The following is a 25011-nucleotide window of genomic DNA, read 5'->3' as shown; positions in this document are numbered from 1 at the left end:
AATTATATACAATGGTTACAAAAAATAATATCCTGAAGCTAATGTAACTAATAGTAACCTGCAACTTGTAATAAGAGCTATGCAAGGGAGCAGATGACTATGATGGAGCTCCAAAGAAGAAAGAGCTAGAGAAAATAAAAGAGAATGAAAGTCGAACTCAGTGTACTAATGAGAAAAATAGATACTTATGAGCTGAAAAGGCTTTTCCAAGATGTTCTTGTCTCCCTTTTTCACATTCCTGATGTCTTTTAACTTTATTTTAATCACTTTAGTTGTGGGGATTAGCCACAACTAAACAATTCCAATTACTAGATATTTATTCCCAATATGGTCTTAAAATCCACCTTCCTGTAAACTTTATTCCTTGCTTTACAAGCTGTACGCTAGAGCAATACAAGGATATTCACTCACAAAATGACTTACTATGTTAAATATTGATTGAAGTGATTAAAATATTGAACTTAAATTGTGATACCTTAACTGACACTAAATCATGTGCTGGGTTTGAATGAGACAAAGTGTAGGGGAACTACCAGGTCCCTTGATTTCTGTGACCACATTAGCTTCAAAAAAAAAAAGTCTCATTTTTTTAAAATTTATATTGAGCACCTGTATCAAAATAACCAAGTTTATATTTTCATTAAAGAAACTGTGAACTATTTAAGACTATTTGCCCTAATGTTCCATTTGAATTAAACTATGCAAATGGAACAAAACAATGAGTTAAAAGTTTTGAGTATGCGGTTAACTAACTTAGAAGCTTTTGTTTTAGTGATTTTAGAGAGAAGAAAAAGGGTAGTAAAATATGTTTTGCCTTTAATGTTCCATATAACTATCGGGGGGGGGGGCGGTTAAATCATACAAACAATGTTCCTGTATGTGAACAATATTAAGTTAAAATACTATTTGCATCTAGGCACTAGCTAGATTTGTGATGTTGAAAGTGGTTTTGGGGGTGAAAAAAATATACATTGAAATCATCTTCTTATGAAACTTAAGACAATGCAATCAGGAAAAACTATGGTCTGAATTCAGTAGTTCAAAAATGTATCCAATGATCCACACAACCGACTTTAATGGGTGACATTGTGCATTCTTTCACTCTAATTGTGAATGTTGTGGCACAATGGAGGCTTTCTCTGGATCATATACTCATTCAATATCTCAAAGGTAAATAATTGGTGAGCCATCCATTTAAAGGAAGTGATTGATATTTTAAAATATAATAAAGAATACTTCTCAGGGGAAAACCCAGTTTCACAAAATATGAGCTCATCATTAGCTCCAGATGTTTTGCATTCTCAACTATGACAAGATAAAATAGTGAGCAAAGGTAGATTGTTAACCCTCATCTGAGAGAGGTGGGGAAGGGATTTGGGAGGAACCAGACTCCAACTATCTAAATTATGTAAAAAACTGCCCAAAATTAAAAAGCTCATCTGTCATGGAAATATATGATAGTTAATAGTATGCTTTGTCCTTGTCCTGTTGTGACTATACTACATGGTTTTCGCTTCTGTTTTTCCCTAAGCTGCTCAAAGGTAGCTAGGTATTCCATTGCCTGCATACTGATAAAACTTATAATTTAGTTTTTAAACTAAATAAGATTATATAACAGATTCATTGGCAGTAATTTGTAAATTTTAGAGCACAAGTATATTTTTAAGATAGTACAGTCAAATAATTAGTGCTCTGAGATTAGATCTGGGTTTTATTGTTCCTGCTTTGTCTGTTCTTTTGTGTGATCTTAAGTGAAATTAATTTATTTATCTTCCATGACATATATAGATTGTCTAAATGCAAGAAAAAAATATTTAATATGTTCTGACTAAAGCTTTATTGTATTCTCTCTCTTTAAATATAGCATTCCTATGTTCTCAATAGATGCCTTGTGTAGCTCAGAGCCACTTCATGTGAAAAAGGTAAATTAAAAATTTTCGGCTACCAAAGAGTTACTTCTCAAGAGAACACAGAGCCATTTGTTTTGTTCTGTATTTGCAGAGCATGTTGAAAAATTCTAACCTTGGCCCTAGGGTACTTTATCAAGAACAGTCTTAAGTAAAACTTGGTTTTCACTTTTCAAAAGTAAGATTGTCCTATGCTCATGCTCTGGCCTTTCTAAATGAGCTGAAAATAATTTGCATACAGTTCTCTAGTTTAACTAGTATAACTAGTATAACTCAATGGCACTGTTGAGATAATTACATTTGGAAAATAACCTTATAGTACTGACTAGTAGTACTTAGGAGACATCTGAATTAAAGAAGAAAAGTGACAACAAGCTATCCAACATTCCATTTTGTTCTTTATAAAGGCCTTGTTCAAATCTCATTTGGATTGTCAAGAAAAAACACTTTACCTAAATACAAAATAATAATAATAATAATAATAATAGTAATAATAATAAAATAAATATATATTAGTTAAAAAGAGAAGGAGACAATAAATTAACCTAACACGGGAACTGCTTGCTTAAGTAAGAATCAAAAATATGGAGTCACAGGTAACTAACTATTCATCCTAGATAAGTGCTGAAGCAATTAATCTTTTTATGGAGAATGCCACTGTGCCACAATCAATCATATCAGAAAGACCCACGTGGACTGGACTGTAGAGAAGTGTCCTTCCTCATGGTGCTCATCAAAATTTGACATTCATGATTACCCTCTAATGTAGCAAGAAGCCAGAAGGAACTGTGAGATGTGCTGGCAGACAGAGACAAATCAGGATTCTAAAATAAAATAAAAATGAATTTAATACTTTGAATCTATGAACTATCCTACATGTGGAAGTCACTTGTTTTGTCAGCTTATCAGAGTGATCACAGTTATAGACAAGACTCAATGAAAGCAGCTCAGCCCCTGATAGATTACAAATTTCCAATAAACTCCTATGCCGTTCTATGAGATTTGCTCTGTCTTATTCTCTGTCCTAGACCAAAATTTGTTGTGTGTAATTATACTCTGCATGTGGTTATAAACCTCTTTTTCTAAAACAGGGTGCACTTTTTCTGTGACTGATTTCCTCACATCGAAAGAGTGAAATCAAAATACATCTTTTTGGAGATTTTATGGGCAAAAACTAGCTCACTGTCACACAGTTTGGACTGAAGTAAACTTTTTTCCCCCCATACTTGATTTTGTATCATCTCATCCCTCTTTTATCATCACTTGAGCTCTTTCTTCATCTTTCAGCAGCTCACAAAATGGAGTAGAGATATATTAGTTGATGTAAGTAGAGACTGGTGGTTGAATATCTTAGAATAAGGCCCTGCTTACACCTCTTCAGTGTTACCAAGGTATATGATTCTTGGCCATGCATGAAGCTAACAGCATTAGAAAAAAATATATAAACTATTTATGCCCCCTTTTTTCTCCATTGATGACTACTTTCATTCAGGCCTAATCATTCAACTTGTATAATTCAGCACATATTGAGTAACTTCCATATAACAAACTGACAGATAATGGAAGAGGCATCTATGTTAGTGGGCTTACTGGAGTCTTTATACTCTTGTACCCTGGCATGAATCTCACTGCGTTGTTATTATTAATTTACTTGATTGACCATCTTCTCTCATTTACAGGAGTAATCTCCGTGAGGGCAAGACAGTGTTTGTTTATTTCATCATTGCATTTTGTGAGCTTAAGTGGTACTTGAGCTTAATAATTTTTGCACAATAAATAGAGGAAGGAAGATTGCATGGAAGAAAAGAGTTTCGTCAGGCTCACCTGCTTAAAATATCTTCTTATATATTTCTCTTGTTTGGAAGATGTAAATATTCTATGGAAAGATTATGGCTGTTGGTTATAATAATGTTTGAATATTGAATGTTAACATCTTTTTTAGATATTTTAAAATTTTCATCTATTATTTAGTTTTTTTAAATAATTCTATAAGAAAGGCAGGGCTATTAAGTACCTGTTTTCAATTTAGGATCAATTAATTTAATTCAAATTTTTTATAAAATAAAGGATTTTTTTTATTAATTTGATTTGTGAGCTTGACAGGGGTCTCCAAGCCCCAGGCCACAGAATGGTACCGGTTCATGGCCTATTTGGAACTGGACCACATAGCAGAAAGTGAGCAGCGGGTGAACCAGCAAAGCTTCATCCATATTTGAAGCTGCTCCCCAGCACTAGCATCACTGCCTCTGCTCCACTTCAGATCATCAGGCATTAGACTCTCATAGGAGCACTGGGCCCTGGTGCCAAACAAGTTGGGAATTGCTGGGCTAGCAATTCCCAAAAGTGTAAGAGTCAGAAAGAAGAGAGAAGAAATTATGATAAGTTCCTTTTCACTACCTTCTCTCCTCTTTCTCCATTTGGTGGGCATTTAAGTAGCCTCCCAACATAAGAACCACTAAAATTCACTTCTTCCTCATGAAGCCAGGGACTCATTCATGTGTTAGACTTTCAATTATAGCAAAACTATTCCATATACTGACTTGTTTAGAATCCCCAAACCATGTTATTATCAGGTCATTAATAAACAAGCTGACTATTTGGTGAGTCCATCAAACATACACTCTCCGAGTGCTTTCTGAGCCAAGACCTGGCGACATGGGGATTGTTTACCCTTGCCTTCGAGCATCCAAAATATTTTTTTCTGGATTTTGAAGGAAAGTGAGATATACGATGCTTCAATCTTTTCCTTTTATCTCATTAAAGATATCGCTATTAGTCTCTAATGGTATAACCAAGGTGATCTTTAAAAAAAAAAAAAAAACTTTTCCAAATATATGAAATATAGAAAATATAACATTTTAGAATGGCCAGTACCTTTGCATAGAGAATAAACTGGAAAGTACCAATTGCTATCAGTCTCGAGAATTTCTCAAAATTTATTTCTTTAAAATTTCTAGCAGAATTCAATCATGCAAGACTCATTTCTCAGGCAAGATTCATATTAACTCAATGATTATTAGACTTCTAATATTTGAGGCCACGTGGTCCAATTATTTCATATAATGCTCAGAGTATTTGAGGTCAAAAGAGGCTTATACCCTTCTCTATGGCATCTATAACATCAGTGACCAAGGACTTACACTCCTGACTTCCAAATCACGCTGGTGTTTAAAGAGGCCAGTGTTCCATTTAGGAAGCCATCGGGTCAGTCATGCATTCTAAAGAATTCTAAGTGCAGATGTTTGCACTATCCTTGGGATTGGGAAACCTGACACAGGGAGCAGTGAGATTCATAAATGGAAATACACTCTATTTGAAGGGACAAGTTAATAATCTGCTTCTTTAAAATCAAGTGATTTCTGATTGTACAGATGTCTAATGCTAGGGAGCAACAACGGAAAACATTTCTCTTTCCCCAGTCCCAAACCCAAGGGAGTCTCCTGTGCTAAGAAACAGAGTATTCAAAACAGAGTAGGCTCAGTGGTCAGCAACTCCAAAACAAAGCTTCCCTGTGTAACGTACAGTTAACACTCTGTCTAGTCACCTGTGGCCACTTCGATGGTATCACCAGCAGCACATACCTCACTGGTCACTCTTCTGTATCTCTCTCTCTCCCTTTCCTCATACCCGTCTCTCTCTTTCTCATCTCTTCCCCCAACCCAGTGTGCCTTTATCCAATTAATTTGTTTTTTCCCAGTTATACTAAAATGATTTGATACTTTGCTCCTATATGGTCTTTGAAATGCAAAACAAAAAAAAAATAGCGAAGGTTAAGGTTCGATGATTTCATTTTGAATTCATGTACACAGCTGTTATAAATAGAGGAAACATTAATTTTCCTTATTAATTTGATTTGAATACTCATGATTTTGTTGATTATTTTTCTATTTGAAGTTTGAATTTTTCAGTGCTTTGTGTTATAATTTGGATATTTCTGAAAATAGAGTTTACTTTGTGTTTTTTTAATTATTGTTCTGACTTTATTTTTAATTGTAATTGACATACAATATTACATTAGTCTCAGGTGTACTCACTTTGGTTCTTAATCACTCACTGCGTATTAGATTGTAGACTGCATTCCGATCAATGGAGTTAGCAGAAATGCAGCCGCTCTATTTGTAATCTGGTTTGAGTGACCTCTAGTGCCAGGAAACTTCAATTACTCTGCAGAGTTGGCAGACCGTCTTTCACAGCAAGGGTCCCTAACCTCAGGGAGGCGGACCGGTACTGGTCCATGGCCTGTTAGGAACCCAGCTGCACAGCAGGACGTGAGCCAGCGAAGCTTCATCTGTATTTGCAGCCAATCCTCAGCCCTAGCATCACTGCTTCAGCTTCACTTCAGATCATCAGGACTTATATTCTCATAGGAGTATTGGTGCCAAAAAGGTTGGGGACCGCTGTTTTAAAGCATACACATCAATGATATTGCATATTAAATAGTCTCATTTTTCTACATTTGTATAGGCATAGACATAAAGGAATCCTAATTTTTGCCCTACAACCAAGCATAAGATTTGTGTGGAGTATATCTTGGCATTGGTTTAAACAGAAAATATAAAATATATATTTAATGTCAGGAGAAACCTATCATTTTTTTTTTACTTAGAAAACTATTTCAGGAAGAGCTATCCAAACTTATTCCAGTGTATTTTAGATATGTGTCTTATGTTGTACAGAAAACCTTTATGAGATAGGAAACTTTTCTTGCTATATAGCTCATATTCTGTTATCAAAATAAAAATGGGAGTAGCAAACCCTCAGCTGCTTAAAAATGTTTGAAGTATTGGCTTTACAAATTTAAGAGCCTTTCAATATCTATATCTACCTATAGATATAGATAGACTCTTACATGTATGTGTGTATGTATATATATATATACACATATATATCAAAATATATATATAATCAAAAATATCATTTTCAGTTTCTAAGGTAACATACACCTTTAAATTTACACATTTTTTAACCTATGAAAATGTTTAAACTTATATTTACAGAAGTACCCATGACTTGGTTATCATGTTACTTTATAATTTTCACAGTAAACTGAGTTTTCTTTAAAATAAGTAATTATCCACAGTCTTGCATCCATAGGTAGTCTGAGTTCTACAAGATTCTTAATGAAAGAAAAACATCCACACTTAACATAAAACATTTTTTGTTCAATTCTTCATATTTGACCCTCTCCCCATCAAATTGCCTTCTGTATATTCCTGTCCACGATCTAATTTTTGTACTTTAAGCATTCGCCATGGATTTTCATTGAAAATGAAATATCATCTTACTGTTTGGCCAAATAATGAGTAATCAATAACATTGAGCAAACATCTCAAATGATAGATAAGCCTAAAAGCTTGGTGATGTGGGCTTCCAGCAATGGGATATGGAAGGAATTATTGTGTGTGTAGTGCCATATTATATAAGGAAATGTTGAAAATAATAGTAAAATCTTCATCATCATCATCATCACACTGATACTTCTTTTCCTAAATATATAGTGCACAGTGTTCCCTTATCCTATATAAATAGCTATTCTTCAAATGCTGCCTCTTTATGTATAGGTCAACTTTATTGCCTCATACTTATGTCTAATGTAACTGAGCATTCACTTCTATACTATTTTTTTAAATTTATTTTTTGATGCTATTCCCTCACTCCTCTAAAGGCAACATATTATGAAAAGAGTTCACTAGGTATAGAATCAAGAGATTTGAATCCTAGACTCATTTAAGTGGCATGCCATTGTAGGTGAATTGGATTTAGAAGGTCTGAGTTGATCTTATAGTTTGGTAATACTGACATCTTACACATGAAACTTAACTATCTGAACCTCAGGACTCCTCCTTGACTATTAGTGTTTATCTCCATGTAATGCAAGTTTTCAGTTAACTTTTCTCCTAGGTATTGTTTGGGAGGATGTATTCAGCACGCTCCTGCCTTGCTTACAAAGCCTATCACTCCTAGGCAAGAGAGCATATAGTACTGAAGTCCAAAAAAAAAGAGTTAAAGAAAATGCAAGGCCTAGGAGAAATAGAGTATGCTTTCAGCTCCAATGGGCAATTTTCAAGGGCTATTTAGTAATATCAATAACTGCCTAGAGCATGGTTTCCCATTCATTTACTGAAGAATTGCTAAGCTGGGGGTCTCATTTTACTGCTTATTCATGTGTGCTCAGAAGTAGCCAAAAGTGATGCTGATGTTATATACATGCAACTGGTCTTCAGCAGATCGCTGCAGAGTTTCTTGCTTGAGAAGGCTGATTTTCAAAAGGGGTGCAACTAATAGTAAAGATGTCAGAGGAAAGAAGCCAGAAGAACTACTACTCAAACAGAGCCTACAGAGGCTTTTTTTTTTTTTTTTTTTCTGTGAGTACCTTACCTGAGGCCAGGATCTGGTCAGATTAGAGCTGAATTTTATCTCTTACTGAAAGGAAACCAATGCAAGGTTACTTACTCATAATAATCAAATTTACAAAGCAAAATATATAAACCACTGCCAATTTATTAATTTACAAATGAGCTATAGTGATTTCCTGTTTGTTATCCAAACTGTTTTTTTCTTCACATGTAGATATTTGAGAAAAATAAATTGTTAATTCATTTACTTATTTATTCAACAAACATTCATTGATTGTCTACAGAGCACTATGCTAGGTATAAATTACAGTAGAGCATTCAGTTCTTTCAAAAAACAGATAAGTAAAAACATTGTGCAAAAATAATGTGAAAATGCGGATATGTATAAATGAAAAATTTCGCCAAAATATTTATGTATACTAAAATATTAATACCTAGATATTTACTAGAGAGATTTCTGAATTACTAAGATCCAAGCTAATAGTAATGATAATAATAAAGCATCATAATAGGTAACTTTTACTAAATGCTTGCTATTAACTAATTTTAACATATCATAGCACTGAACTTCATAACATCCTGAGTACTAGGTATTATTATTCCTATTTTCTTGATGAGAAAATTAAGGATTAGAAAGATTAAATAAATTTCCTTAGCTCCCACAAATCGGAAGTGGCTTTTTATTTAGTGGAACACTGAATAACATTGGTTGATTCTAAACTTCATACTTTTGACCTAAACACACACACACACACACACACACACACACACACACACACACACACACTATCAAGAGGGGAAATACGGGTAGGGAGAAGACCTCAGTCATAGAAAGAGAGAGCCAGAACAGCATCAGACATATTATCTGTAATACTAAATGCTAGAATATAAAGGATAATGTTGAAAGAGGTTTTAGCAGCATTTCTCTTAGTGCAGGTTATCTCTACCAAAAATGTCATTTTTCCATTTTGTAGTTATTCTCATTGATTTTAATTCTTGAGATTGATCTTTTAAAGAACTGGTGCTTATTAGTGAGATTTAATGAAATGGTGCTTGTTAGTGAGATTTTTCTACAGACCTACATAAACTAACCACTGGAATAGGGGCTGAACTTCTAATGTGCAAATCAAAGAAGAACTAAGTTTCAGGCAGTGTTTTCATTTAAGGCGAGACTACTTTATAGTTAGAAAATTTGTAAGATTTGCTGTAAGATCAGGCTGATAGCAAATGGCCTTCAACTATTGCCTAATAAGAACACTTACAGTTATGTGATCCTTGTCTATGTCTAAATCAATGTCTTTTAGTTTTTCCATTAAGCCAGGATGATTTTGAATATACAAAACTAGAGTAAAGGTGGATGTAACTAATGACAGAGATTCTGTCCTTTGATCTGACTAAATGACTTCCTTGTGTATCTACCAATTTTTCCTTGTGAAATCATACTAAGAAAGGGCGATCTCACTTTCATAGCTCCTCCATATGTCTTATCTTCTCTATGCCATACTAAAAATCAATATATATGCAGAAGTAATATGTTATAACTGATACCAATATATGTTGATAAAGATTTATGATTTACAGAAAAATTTTCTAACTTATTATTCATTTTGTTATTCAATTAAATCTAATTCAACACATAACAAAAGCCTATAGTATACTAAGGACAGTGTGGAATTCTAAGAAGACAACAGAAGCATACTTTTGTATCCTTCTAAATCCCCATGTAAAATGATAGCAAAGCAAAGATCTGTGAATAACGTTTATAATGGAGTGTAAACAGGCAAGGATAAAACACCAGTAGCTACAAGAAGTGCATGGTATCAGCATCTATGCAGCAAGTAGAGTGAACCAATAGGAAAACTGAGGACCCTTAATAGAAGAACACCCAGATATCTGGAAGTGTTACCTGGAAGGCACAGTGGACCATCCTAGAATAGCTGCTAAAAAAAGATAGGGTTTTACCCACTCCAATCACGGGAGGGACTGGAATGAGCTATACCTAGAGAACTCTCAAAATTGGGTAGCTAATTTTTTTTATTTATGATTTGCTTTATAAAAGTTACTGTAATACAATGGTACATAGTATTGAATTCACAAAATTATGAAAAAAATATTAACAGCAAGACACATCCACCAACAGAAACACTTCTCTTCAAAACAAGTTATACACGGGTACACATGGGTGGGCACTCTTCTTAACAGTATCCACGCTGCAAAGAAATTTCAAGGACTCGAATCAACACAGAGCTGCATGGAAACAATAGAGTCAAAGGAAAAAAAGTCTAGGTAAAAGTCTGAGAGGAGAACAGAGTCAAGAAATTTAAGAGATCAAGCCATCATTTGTTTAACACTACCCAAACACAACAGAAGAGGGAGCTCTGTGAAGTTAAAAAAGGCTATGTGGACTAAGCTTTCTCCTAAAAGTTTAAGAAAATAAACGTGAAAATGAACTAACAGAAAAGCAATGAGGTCAAAGCCTATGCAAAGTTATTACATTACATTAAAAAATAGAATAAATGACAACATACCAAAAAGATTGAAGGTAGGAAAATATCTATTCTACAAATGATATGAGTGCCTTAAGAAGTAAACCAAAGCAGAATAAATAAGAATTATAATTCAAGAAAATGTCCTAAAAAAAAATAAAAGACTTAGAAACACATTTAAAGGACACACTGTCCACCTGCAAATTATGATGCAAGATAGCCAAAATCAAAATATAGTAATATGATTATGAAGTTTCAAAAAAATTTGAGGGGGGCATTTAGGTAAAAGAAAAAAATGTATGACTTAAAAGGAAAATTAAATTAGATCATTATCAGACTTTTTAACAGCAATTTCTTGTGCCAAACAGAGTAACATTAAAAATATTCAAGAAAATAAAAATGCGAGACAAAGATATTTTACTGTTAAATTTATGTTTAAGTATAAAAGTCATAAACAATATTTGTCAAAATGCAAGAACTTAGGGAATGTTTCTCTATTGAGTTCTTCCTGAAGAATCTACTAGAGAAAAGTTTGATGTAAGCAAAATGCCCAGAGAAATATTGATATCAAAAAGTAGTGGTGAACATGAAATATATACTTACCTATAGAGCTTAGATTAAATGAACATCACAGGCAGTCCTCGGAGAGATTGCAAAGGCAGAAAGAAACCTTGTCCTTTGAGATAACCAAGCAGGTAGCAATCCATTACATACATGTTTTCAAGGTAAACTATAATTGGTCCTCAACTAGGAGACTTGACAGCACCATTTGTCACACAGAATTCATCCTAACTTTACTGGGTAGTTGAGGTGGCCATCTGTGTTGGCTAATTGGATTTATTTAGGAGGAGGAAACTTCCTCATACCTATGTGACAGGAAGTACTTTTACAATTTAGAGCAAGGCACCCTTCAAAGTTAGGCTGCAACCCTCTCACAGAAACTGGAAGATAGGGGTACTATCTGCCTTAATGTTTATGTTTCAGAAAGGTGTCTCTCAGGTCTTTGTGAAAAAAACATTCCTGGGTTATAAAACTGACAAATGGCTTATCTAGTTTTCAAAATGATTTACATACACTTCAATGTACTTATAATTAGAAAGTTTTCTGAAGTAAATGCCCAAAGAAAAAGGAGAGGAAGGAAGGTTCTTATTTTCAACAAGAAGAATTAAGCCTCTTATTTTTAACTGTTATTAGCCCTTACTCCTATAAGAGTATCACTGTAAGAGGTTATAATTTTAAGAGTATCACAGAAAAAATGTCATTTTTCTTATTTTTCTTTGACTAGATTAAGCCATGATACTATCTTTTTTAGACTATCAGAAGTGGAATTTATATAATTCTGAAGAGATGGTTATTTTCTTGTTTGATCTCTCTCTTTCTCTCTATCTATCATCTATCTATCTATCTATCTAGTTTTTTTTTGTGGGGGAGGAAGGGAGGTCTTTTTTTCCCCTTTTACAAGAGCCTGCTCTTTTCTCCTGTTAAACTTTAAACTCCTCAAGGGCAGGGATCACATTGACTTTTCTTTTGTAGTTCCTCAGGGTTTCTAGTGCAGCCTTTTCATGCCCTGAGTGCTGAATAACTGTTATTCAGCCCACTGGTAACATGATTGTTATCTCTATCAGGCACTGGGTTGCTGCTATAAATAGAGATAATTTTGCTTGGGAAATGTTTAAAACCTATTTCTCTTGTCATTTTCTTTTTCCTCTGTTAAAATCAAATGTATCTTAGAATTAGTTTATCTTTTATTCAAAGAATATTTCTGTATGAAGTTTTTCTACATTAAATAGGAAATTTAATAAGCTTTTTAAGGAGAGAGAGAAATCACCCAAAGGTTTTTGTTTCTTTGTTTTTAATGTCGAGTCCTTTAATTGGAAATCCTGTTTTTCTTAAACTGAGAAAAGATATCTGTGAACAACTCTCAGTGACAGTTGATGTCTGAGATGGCTTGCTTAGACCAAATATTTTGCAACAACTTGTTGAACAAATTCAGGGTAGAGTAGATATTTAGGGTGGAGGAGCCTCCACTTGACTCATTCACATTAGGTGTATACTTAACTACTTATGCTTTTTAAGGTAATAATTTTAAATAATTATTATTCAAATATTTGCTGTGAAAAAAGAAATAATCTGTTTTGACCTTACTTATGTTCGGTATGCATACTGTAAATCACTTTCTTCCAGAAACATAAAATATTTCTATTGGAATTTTATTACTGTTCAAGAATGCTGATACCATTATATTAGAATTATCTATACACTAAGCTCCTTGAGGACAGCTTATATTATTTTATTCATTTGTATAACCTAGCATAAGACAAACTCTAAATAAATGTCTTGAATTCATCAGTGAAAATGGTGGACGATGGTGTTTATTAGATAGAATAGCAGTTCTTAAAGAGAGATCTGACTCTATGTTATATCCCCTTTCAGTTTTTCTCCTATATCTCTGACAAATGCAGAGTATAAAAGAATGTTGCTCTTTACTGTGGGAGCCAGGCAGGGCCACCAGAAAACAAACAGGACTCTCATCTCAGTGTTGCTAGAGCCTCATGGCTATGCAATGTTCTCCTTAGTTCACTTTGCCTGGCTGTCCTGTAACCCTCAAATATTTTATGGACAATATTTTCTATCGTGATCTACTCAGGAGTCCTGCTTGTCCTCCACCTTCTGCTCTTATCTACTTTCTATATACCAAAGTTATAGAAGATAGCTTTTACTGTATTCAAAATGTCTTCTCTATAGTTTTTATCTTTCTTGACATAGCATCCAAGGAGCAGCTGGGAGCAGAAAGATTCAAGTAAACAATCAATCACAATAACAGTCATAGAGTCTCTCTTCCAGTATTTGACATTTTGTTGGCATGCTAATCAGAGCACTTCATACTTGACTGGTAAGCCATGAAAACAATTACTGGGTCACTAACAGAAACAGGAAAAAAAAAGTCCCTCTTAAACAATACCCTAAAATTGCTAAAGCCAAAGTATCCTGAAAAAAATGCAAGGTTGTTCAACAGGACTCATGGAAATTACACAATGTTCTGTAAACGCAGCACATCTGAGGTCAGAGAAAAAAAACATTTCTTAGATTTGAGGTCGGTCTTGATTTGGGGTGATCAGTGATATCTATAAATAATTTAGGATTTCCTAGGAATCTCTCTATATTAGTAATTAGTAAATAGATCCATTAAGGAAGCATTGGTGAATAAGTAGAAGTTAACGACACCATCTATCCTGGATGACCATATTTTCTGTGTTGGCACATAAGTAATGCATTAAGTTGTAGGAGAACAGGGGCTTAGGGAAAGAGTGATTTGCTATTTTAAGACACACTCTATAATTTTCTGAAACCATTAAAATAGTGAAGAGTAAACAGCAGAGGAATAATGCATGGAGCTAGGATATTAACAAGAAAATATGCATTGCTTAAAATTTTCTCATAGTATTGCTCAGAGAGTGGATGACAGTTGCAAAGCAAGTTTGATAAGCATGAATTCCACATTGCCATATTGTATTGGCTAAATAATGGTTTTTATAAGGGATATTTACAAACCAAGATCAGTAATAAGATGCATGTGTACCCACATCCTCTTATCCTTTCATGGAGAATTGTCATGATCTAGGTGCAGGTATTGGAGCCACAGTGGGTTTACTCTCCAGAGGAAGCATGTCACCTTTGTAGCCCTTCTGCTTTATAGGGCAAGCATATTTAGAGCCCAGGGGAAAAAAGATGACTTAGATGCCAGAAAGCTTGGATTTGGGTGCCAGATTATATAATAGTTAATTGGGAAAAGAACTGAGGGGAGGTAAGTTCAGTTTCATCATACTCCTTTGGCTAGAGGAGGAGTCAGAGGTCCTAGCTAGCTGCTTGTCTAGTAAACCAGAATGTTACCAGAATTCTCTATCTGGATAACAGCATCAAAATGTACTAAATGAAGAGCAGCCTCATGGAGAACAGAGGCTTTTAAATAATAAAATTGACAAATAGTTAAAGAATACTACCTGTATGTTTAGATTTACATTTCTTCCTTTAGTTTGTATAACATTGCATTTTATATATGGGGAAACAGATGTTTTAGAGAGGTCAGGTTACCAAACCTGGGGAAGTGACACAATATGAAGACAAAACTGTTGTGCTCTACATTATACAATGCTGGCTCCAAAACCAGTGTGCTCTCTGGTACAAAAGTCTTCCTCGATGTCTGTGAAACTGTAGGATTTCAAAGAGAGAAGCTCTGAAAAGAAGCCAGAGAAAGTAGTAAAAAATGGAATTCACAAAATAAAACTCTGAGATGGATTAAGGGCATGCTAAAAAAATGGATATCCCAGTCATAAGTACTATGCTAAGTTTGGCTTCAATTAGGGAAAAGATGGAACTATGATATAAGTGTTTATGATAACAAGATTCCCAATACCTTCATCTGGACATGGTTACATTTATAGGATTTATAGAGATTTTTAAATAAACTGGTTAAAGTCACCTAAAAACTATTATCTCTATTGCTGGACTTACACCTGATTAATAAGAACTTATAGTTTATAATTATTTATTATAACTACAATTGGTAGGTCATTTTATGGTTTGGAAAGACCTCATCTCATCTATGGGAAGTTACACTTACCTCTTTTCTTTTTTTTTTTTTTTTTTAAGAGATGAGAAAACTAAAGTTCCTAGCATTTAGGTAATTTGCCCAATACACCAAGAGCTCAAATTTGAACCAACTGTGTCAGCTTATTTTCAGAAATCACAAACAACTTTGGCAGTCGTGTTTTAGCCTAGGACACATTTAAAATGCTTTCCAAGTTTTTTTTTTTTTTTTTCTATTTTCCAGTTATACGATGGGTAAAGTGACTTCAGGGTCACATCATTTCTCCAAATGAGTTACATCCTTGAAAAGTTATACTTATTATGCACAATATTATAATTATTGTCATTATGATTCTCACTCTCATTCCTATTAAGAATATATCAGAATTAAATTTGCCTTTTATACTCCTGATAATCAAGGTATTTCAAAGCCATTTTTAAAGTACTTACTTAGCAGATGATTGTCAAGGTCTATGAGGTTGCTATTATCACCCCCAGTGTAAATGACTGGAAATCGCTGTGAGCAATAGACCTTTACTGCAGACATATAGGGAGGAGATGTAGGAACATTAGGACCATGCCCTCCATTTTTCTCTGTTGAAGAATATTTGTAGATCTTAAACTCTTTCTAAGTCTCTGGTAATACACAGCGATTCTAGTCGAGCATCACCCAGAAGACATGATAACATCTTCATTAAAATAGTATCACTTCTACCTTTCTAAAAAGCCCCTCTCTCAGGGTTGGCAGAGAACCAGAAAACATTCATGGATTTAAACTTAACAGAGAAAGAATAGCTAACTTCTACTGACATTATGATTGTAAAAGCCACTCCTTTTTAAAACTCTATATAAAAGGTCATTTTTAAACCATTTATCTTTTGTTTCTTTTAATCCATATGTTAACCCTGCAAGGAAATATCATTCCATGTAATATTTAGATGAAGCTACTAAAGTCCAGAGAGTTTAAATGATTTGCTCAAGTTCACAGAACTAGTAAATGGAAAAGCTTGGGCTCAGTTTTTGTTCCTTGCATTATTTTGTTTTCTAATTAATAATTTATTTGAATGTAATAAAAACTTTGGCATATTTAAACATGACACTCAACATGAGATAATCAGCATAATATTTAACATTCTGTGACATTATACTGAAGAGTGTAAAAGTTATTTGACATGACTACATGATTTGCCTTAAATATTTTAAGTATTCATTTTGTTATTAAAATATAATACTAATGTCATATCTCCACTATTCTTAAAAACTCAAAATTAATTTTTGTACTTGCCATTAATAGAAACAATGTAATCGAATCTGTGTCAAAAAAAGTCTGTTTACGGTGAAACAATCGCCTGTTAAAAATAGATTAAAAGGCTCAGAACACCAATCGATGTTCGGTAATATTTCTCAAACTTTGCAGATGATAGCAATCACCAGGAGTGATCATTAAACAGAGAGCTTCTCTAGGGTCCTGCCCTATAGATTTAGATTTGACTGAGTCTCCAGAATTTATATTTCTAACAAGTACCTTCAAGGATTCTTCTCATCATGTCCTGTATCAACTTTGGAATAATTTCTGTCCACAGGAAATCTACAATTTTAACATCAGACACTCCTATGTTTCAGCCTAAGCTCAGATACTTACTAGGTGAGTGACTTTAGGCAAGATATTTATCCAGATGAACATCAATTTCTTCATTTGTAAAATGTGAATAATAATACTGTCTTGGCAGAATGTGAGAATTAAATGAAGGAAGCACCTAGTGTAAAGTTCAATAAAGCAATACACAGTAGGTACATAATAAATACTGTTCCCTTTCCTTCCTCATAATGTTTTAGAGTAGTTGGGAAATACTCTGAAAGGAAATATAAACACCTACCTTCAGTAGAGAGGGCATTTTTATTATCATATAACGTATGTATGTATGTGTGCGTGCATGTTGTATGTTCTTGTTTAATAAAAATTAAAGTGGGAAAATATCAATATCCATGCAAAGTTTTGTAGAAAGCAAAAATAAAACTGTGGAATGCAAAATTTTTTACTCTTGAATTTTACTCCAATAATACTGATTTCCCTTTTGCTGAATATTTATCAAGTGCTGAATGCTTTCCACACATTATCTTTTCAACTCAGATGATACCTCCACAAAGTGTTCTTCTCTCTTGCCTGTATATATGCTAAGTCACAGAGGGGCTAAGTTACTTGACAAGTTTAGTAACTAGTGACACAGCCAGGATTTGAACCTGGCTCTCTCTGATTCAAAAGTAAGTGCTCTTAACCTGCAAGATGCTCTTTTTCTCCTTTTTTTCCCCATCCCTGGGGAAGGATTTTATTTAGGGTTTAATTAGATATAAACAGCAATACAGAAATTAAAAGCTTCCCCACCTTGGGAAGCTTCCCCTCTATCCTCAGATATATTGCAGCATATTCCTGGAATTTTAAACAGCTGAGACTTAATTACCATGTAAAATATTAACAGCTCTGATTTAGGTCATAATCTTTCTTTGAGGACTGGCTCTGAAGAGAGTAACTAACTTGCCTCCTTGATTATGCCTTCACATTTGCACCTCTGTCTTTGTCCTTCCTCAGTGAGCAGGTAAGAGCTGAATGAATTGAATACCTTTCTCTGAAGATTAAAAAGAGACTCTTCTATTTTAAGTCAAAGGGGTATTTTAGAAAAGCTCTGAGATGCTAAGCAATATTGTAGCTCCAGATTAAGGGCACCCTGCTCCCTGGAATTATTTCTCCTTGGATCACTCTTACAGTGCAAGTGTAGGCCTATGGGGACTTCCCTAAACCCCTCCCAAATTGTTCACCTGGGGTTCTGTGTGAGCAATCTTCTTTTGAGCCACAGGACAAAAAAGCTTTCCAGCTGATTATACTGTTACATATTAAGAGTCTCTGGATCACAGTCTGTCTTTTCCACTCAAGTTCTGTGTGACTTGGAAGTGTTAATGATGTGTCCCATTCACTGTGTGCCTAATGTATGCCAGACATGGTAACCTTTTCCAAGGAATAGTATCATCTCCATTTTATATATAAGTAAAACTAGGCCCGTAGAGGTTAAATAACTTGCCCTGAAAACAAAGGCAGACAATGGGAGAGCCAGAATGGTAAGTTAGGCTGTCATGCTCCCAAATCATTATTCTTTTCATTACAGAGTCCAGATAGGTAGTGGTACTTCATATTTAAGATCAGGAGGGATGGAACCTATGTAGAGTTAGGGGCCAAACTAAAAGGTTTCCAAACTTTCTCTCAGCCTCATAAATCCAATATGCTCAATTTAGTAAATATAAAAAAGAGACCATTGAATTGCCTAATTCTGACTGTATCTTAGGGATTTCGAAAAAAAAAAAAAAACTTGGATATTCTTGGACTGTGTTTCACAGAGAAGTTTTTATAGTAATTTTTTATCCTGTGGAAAATTTATGTTCATTATTCATGAACATATAGAATACAGACAAGTAGTGTAGCTATGTATATATTTCCCTTTAAGCTGTGACATGATCACATGTAGTATCAAATGTTCTCTGTTTGCAGTACATCCCTTGTCATCTACCTCCAGACTTCCCAATGAATTATTACAGAGTTATCTCTCATTGGCTATTCCACTTGATTGGAAATTAACTGTGTTTGGGCCCTAGAAGGATCACAGCTGCCTTTGGCAAAGTTACAAGGAAAAGTTATTTAAAGGGCCACTCTACCTGTTTTTTTTTTAACCTGCTAATCTCACCTTTTGATGCCAATAAGAGAGCAATACTTACCTACCTAATATTTTCAGATTGTTCAAACCTAAGTCTCGATATTATTATTTTTCAAGTGGATTTAACAATATCTGTTCTATGGGTTATTGTGAGATTATATTAAACATGTCTGACTATTTTACTAAATGCTGCAATGTGTATTATGTGGTTCAGATGAATAAAAACTACGAAGAGGAAATGATTATCTTTTCTTGAATGTAAATTATAACTTGGGTCTGTGTTATTTAAATAAGCATGATGGAGTAGGGAGAGCTAATAAGTTCCATGGAAACTGACAAAAGAAATGAGACTCCAGAGTCAGAGACAAGGGGCTTCTTAACCATTACAAAACAGTGGCACAAGTATCATAAATGGGTATACTGGTATACCCAAGCTCCAAATCTCATAGGGTGACATGGAGGCCAGATGGAACCTGCACATACATAATAGGGTCTTTTCTAGGAGAAAAGAACACTGAGCTTAGCGAATCCACCACCTCTTTTATCCTAATGATGAACACTTTAAAAATAAGTTTAAAATAATTACTGTTTACAATAGCATCAAATATATGAGATATTTGACAAATGATGTACAATATTTGTTCACTGAAAATTACACAAAATCACTGAAAGTAAAAGGACTCCAATTAATAGAGTGATATACCATATTTATGAATCAGATGACTAAATATTAAGATGTCAATTCTGACCAAAATGATCTGTAGATTCAATGCAAACCCACTCAGACAGAGGAAACACCAAGGGCAAAATCGCTTAGGTAAAAGGACATGCTGAGTGTATCTGAGAAACCACCTTGGTAGCTATTAGTGAGCCAATGTTTTCTTTGTCCTGAGGGAGACTGATTGTATTGCTGAACTTTATGATACATTGTTGCAATATATTTGTTCACTTCTGGGGTGAAAGAATAGTCATGACCTTGTGATTTTGACGCACACAGCAAGACATGCAGGAGTGGGAAAGGTCCATCCATTGCACATTGCAGGTTGACTCCCAACAATTGTTTGCCAAACACTGTAATTAAACTTAATATACGTTATCTTGTTTAATTTAACCAATAACTTTGTGAGGTAAAAATGATTTATGCCATATAATAGATGAAGAATCCGAGATTGAATTCCCCAAGACTGTGTAGCCAGTTAGACACAAATATGTCTGACTTCAAATCTGTTGTTTTTCCCACTATAATTCATTACTCTTTCAATTGGGAAGGTGACATAATAAGTAAAAAGACAATAGATTGGCAACTGGTGAAGCAGTTTCGAAGATCTTCACACTGCTTCATATGCCCAGCCAGAAGGACTCCAAAGCCCGCTGCATTGTGAACCAGAAGACAATCCATTCTCAGCAGTTTTCTCTTTTCCTTACAGTCTTCTAGGCCAGGTACTTTCCTTCCTGCTGAAGTCTGGTTTAAAACTTTCTGAGAGGAAAGCTGAATCTTGGTGTACTCTCCATGACTCCTCCATCTGCAGAAGATGGGGTGGGGTGTTGTTTTTACAGAACAGATAAAAAATTGAAGCTTATTACTCTAAGCTCTCATGACTACCCTTTCTTCTCTTGATAAGACAGGAAAATCTGAGTTTTACAAATTCCAGAGCCAAGGAATCAATATCAGAAAAATAAAAAAAATAAAAAAATAAAACTTGCTTTGAAGTCAGGTAACCGAAAGAAATAACTCCATTCTATAATCTTCAGTTTACCCATTAGTATAAAGAGAGAGTTAAGCTAAATGATCTCTATGTTCCTAATAATTTTTGATTCCCATTAGGATGGTTTCCCATTTCTCCTAGTTGCTTTTCCTTTTCTTTCTCTTCAAATAATCCTAGGAATATTTAGTTTGACTGTGTAAGAATAATACTAGTTATAGTAATTTATGTGAACCCTTTAGCAATTATGACTAGGCCTCGTGCGGCACAATAACAATTGTGCATATCATCAGATTAATTTAGTTGCGAGTTTTATTTGATTACAATAATCAAACTCTTCACGTGTTCATTCTTCAGATCTGTTGCTCATTGTAATATGGTCATCTGCTCACAAATTTAAAACTACTGTAGGTACTTTGCATAGAGTTCTTTCTGCCACTGTACAATTAGTGGCCTTGGATAACTTACTTCCTCTAAAGTGGTTTCCTTATTTTTAAAATAAACATGCCTATGACACAGGTTCCTTAAAATGTCCGCCTTAACATAGTAATTGACTTTAGGTTCCCTATCACATCTTTATTTTTCCTGCTTTATTTTGTTTCCATATCTTTTAATTAATGGACAGATTTTTATTTAAAAAGACAAACAAAAATTAAAATATTTTTATTTCAAAAAAGGAAAATGTAGAAATTAATACTAATTAAGTAAAAATATCTCTATAAATTTTGGGTTATCTCTTTGGTTAACTAGTTAAAATTTAATAAAGTAAATCCAATAAGTGATAACTGGATACATGAAGGATGCTCATTCAGATAATTTAATTTATAAAGAAGTTTAGTTTTCTACGGCAGTTATGGAGGTAGCCAGATAAAATGAGGTTTCTAAAAATAATTAAAATCTTAAAAATCTCAAACTCATTACTCTATGTATAGTTCCAATATTGATTTTCAAGGCAAAGTAAACATTCTTAAAACAAACCCAGAGGAAAGCACATGAGACTAGAATGCTGAATATGTTCTTATAGATACAGTATAAAGACTCTGTTCTTGAGAGGATTAAGGGAATATTTTCCATAAGGGGAAGGTTTCCTAGACAGATATTTGAACACAGAGAAAAGTCTGATGCATGTGGGAAGTGTTGAGATTAGAAATCTGAAAAGACAGGAGATTGTTCTGGGGAGTAGGAAATAAAGGCCTTTGGATGAAGTAAGAGAGAGATGATATGATGGAAGACTTTGGAAGTCATGTTGGATTTGTGATATAAAGGCCAGAAATTAGTCATTACATTTATACTTTTTTAGTGTGACTTTTAATATATAAATAAGAAATAGGCAAAGATGAGGCATTTCACTATAACAAAAATATTATTCAAGAATGACTGTATGTCAAAACAATTTAATTTATATAAAAATTTCACCTACCATACGCTAGATAATTTCTTACACCTAGTTCTTTATCAATTCTGTTTTGATTTATTGCTAATTTTATAGTAATTTACATCTTTATTTTTGGCAATTTTGTCTATACTTTTGCTAAATGTTTGAAAGAGGCTTTTTTTAAAAAAAAAAGAATATAATTAGACACATATTTTTCTAATGAGTCTATAAAATTACCCAATTTTCTTCAGCCTTCAGTCCAAGAAAAAAAAATAACAATAAACTGTTTAAGAACTTCTCAAGTAGATTTGATACTATTCATGGAAAAAAGAGTCTGATTAGTTTGTGAAAATCCCAGGTTACTAAGAAGAATATATTCAGGAGAGCAATCGAGTGAACTAATGGAAAACGTGGGGGTGTGCTTCCCCCTCTCAACAAAAACAGCATTTTAGTAATGAATCATTTTATAACAATGGTTAGTTGTTTTAATATGTGTCATTTATTTCTTTCTTCTTACCGTATTTTATTTAACAACATGGATTATTTCTTAATAAGAAAAGGTTGTTGGTTGAAAAATTTTAATTTGCAGAAATTATCTTAATAAAATGAATCTCTGTGGATGATCATTTTCATCATTATAATTTATTCATTTTCCAGAAAATGCACAATGCAAATCAAGTGCAAGCTATGGTAAATACACACAGAAGTGCCATCTGAAGGGAAACTGGGATTTAACCTAGGAGTGTATAATTTATGAGTCTGCAAATATCAATATTCTTTGTTTTTTTCCTTGGAGTAACATTAGAGATATTATCAAGATGTTTAAAATTGTGTCAAAAATGAGTGAAGAAAGTGCCAGTTGGAAGATTCCACCCTAGTCTCAACAAGAACCCTGGCATTGCCATTAAGACCAACCAAGGATTCGATTACTCTTAAAATTTCAGAGAAAGACTTTTCTTCTGCGGTTTACAGATAACTTGCAGTAACTATTAGTGTGAAGTATGGATATTTATAACTTCCTACCTCCCAAAATAAAAGCAGCCACATTATTGACATAGATTTTTCTTTCATGTTCATAGCTTCTGGTTAAATCCCATATCAGATTGCTTTCTTTTGATGAATACTTACTAAAGTTACCTGCAATTGTTTTATTAAGACATAAAATTGAGCTTCATCCAATAAAACTGTAATAGCTAATATTTTTCAGGAGTTACTATATGTCAAGCACTTTTCTAAGTGCCTGATGTAGAAATTCAATATAATATTTACCACAATGCTGATAGATGAGATTTTCTTCCTTTTACAAAGGAGGAAAAGTGAGGCATGGAAAAGTTAAATATGTTTCCCATGTCACAGAGCTAGCACATGATTAGACTGGGTTTCAAACATAGGCTGGTGGTTTGATCTCACTATTACTACCATTTATCTGTGGTTAATGCATATCAGGGACTGTGTCGAGTGCTTTATTTATGTCATTTTATTGAGCTTACATTAAAGAAATGAGGTAGGTAATACTATTCTCCTTATTTTATACACATAAAAGCCAAGGCTCATAGAGATTCAATAACTGGCCTTGGGTCACATAGATAATACTTGAAAATGCTGAGATTTGTATTGACTTCCCCCCTCCCCTCAAAAGCCAAGTTCTTAACAACTACATTATTATTCTACCATGTGTATTCTTTATATGATCTTTTAATAAATCAACCACATCTTTACCAATTCAATATATATTGTCAAACTCATCTGAAAAACAAGGTTGTCTTCCCTGAATCTAAATTAACTCTGGAGGAACTTCCCTTCAGTGCCTCCCAGTGATATTATTTTCAAACATTATATAGCATATCAAGTCAAGTCATTTGAAATTGAGTAGATTAAAAAATAGGTTTTACCTTTGAAAAAATGGTTTTACCTAAGGGAGAATTATAATATGAAAATAAAGAGTCCTAAAATGTATTGCTTACTTCCTTTAGCATGATTATGAAATAAGAAAATGTATATGTATAATTTTATAGGTGGATGTAACTGTCAGATTCTTCATTAAAATAGTTATTAGTTAACCAAACTCAATATGCTCACCTATAATTTACTCAAAGCAAAATCTTAGAGAAAAATTTTATCATTGATTATTAATAACATTTTCCCAAATGGTGTCTGGTTTGGTTTCTTTGATAGTTTGTGTCTTCTTGATTTTACATTTAACAGAGAATGCATGAGGCATTTTTGTGCCAGAGCCAGCCGGCTAAAGTTGAACAGCACCTGAGAGGGGGAATGAGGATTAAAGAAAAAAGACAGAAAGAGAGAGAGAGTTGGGAGGGCCCCCAGTCAATACCGAAGCAGCCCCCAAGTTTATTTAGCACAGCATATTTATACCATACAGAGTGCGTAAGAAGCAAAGACCTCTAAGTATACAAACAATCGCTGCCATTTACTCAGGAAACTTTGTAGCTATCTTAACATATTCTTTTCCATGGTCAAAGAACATTCAGTTTCTCTCCCCTAAGCCAGGTGCACCTCCTCCTGAGCCAGCAGACTGCACAGCTTGCCAACTCTGCAAAATTCCCAGCTTTACTGTCAGTAAATCTTGCGTCGCAACAGCTCCCGACATTTTTGCTAATAATTTTTTTTTTTTATATCTTAATGGTGAAAGATACTTTGGAAATTATTTAGTCCAAATCCATTAAGGAAACTAAGCTAAGAAGTAGTCTGGTTAAGATTATAAACAGTAGAACTGAAACTAGTGTTTCTGATTTCCTGGCCAATGTTTCCTCATGTGACTACAACCAGGATTACACCTTGATTGAAGGCCAATTTCTTATTCTCATTATCATAGATGCCATCATCCTTATTTACTTTTGGGGTGATGTGAGGAGGAAATGAGTTAGGCACAAGGTAT

At 33.9% G+C, this 25011-nt stretch overlaps 1 protein-coding gene across 15 annotated transcripts in view; it reads left to right on the top strand.

Annotated features, from left to right (window-relative positions):
* The window catches only part of LINGO2 (leucine rich repeat and Ig domain containing 2), a 1061594-nt gene that overhangs the window by 369907 nt on the left and 666676 nt on the right, over positions 1 to 25011 (top strand). Inside the window, exon 3 of one of the 15 annotated variants that reach the window (XM_036217651.1) lies at positions 1865 to 1922. The exons of the other annotated variants lie outside the window; for them this stretch is intronic. The gene's annotated coding sequence lies outside the window, so the exon portion shown is untranslated. The remainder of the gene's footprint in view (positions 1 to 1864; positions 1923 to 25011) is intronic. 15 annotated transcript variants of the gene reach the window in all.

This window comes from Rousettus aegyptiacus, unplaced genomic scaffold, assembly GCF_014176215.1.
Source record: "Rousettus aegyptiacus isolate mRouAeg1 unplaced genomic scaffold, mRouAeg1.p scaffold_m13_p_3, whole genome shotgun sequence".
In the NCBI taxonomy this organism is placed as follows: Eukaryota; Metazoa; Chordata; class Mammalia; order Chiroptera; family Pteropodidae; genus Rousettus; species Rousettus aegyptiacus.
Note: the sequence above shows the minus strand (reverse complement) of the source record. Positions and strands in the feature narration are given on the sequence as shown.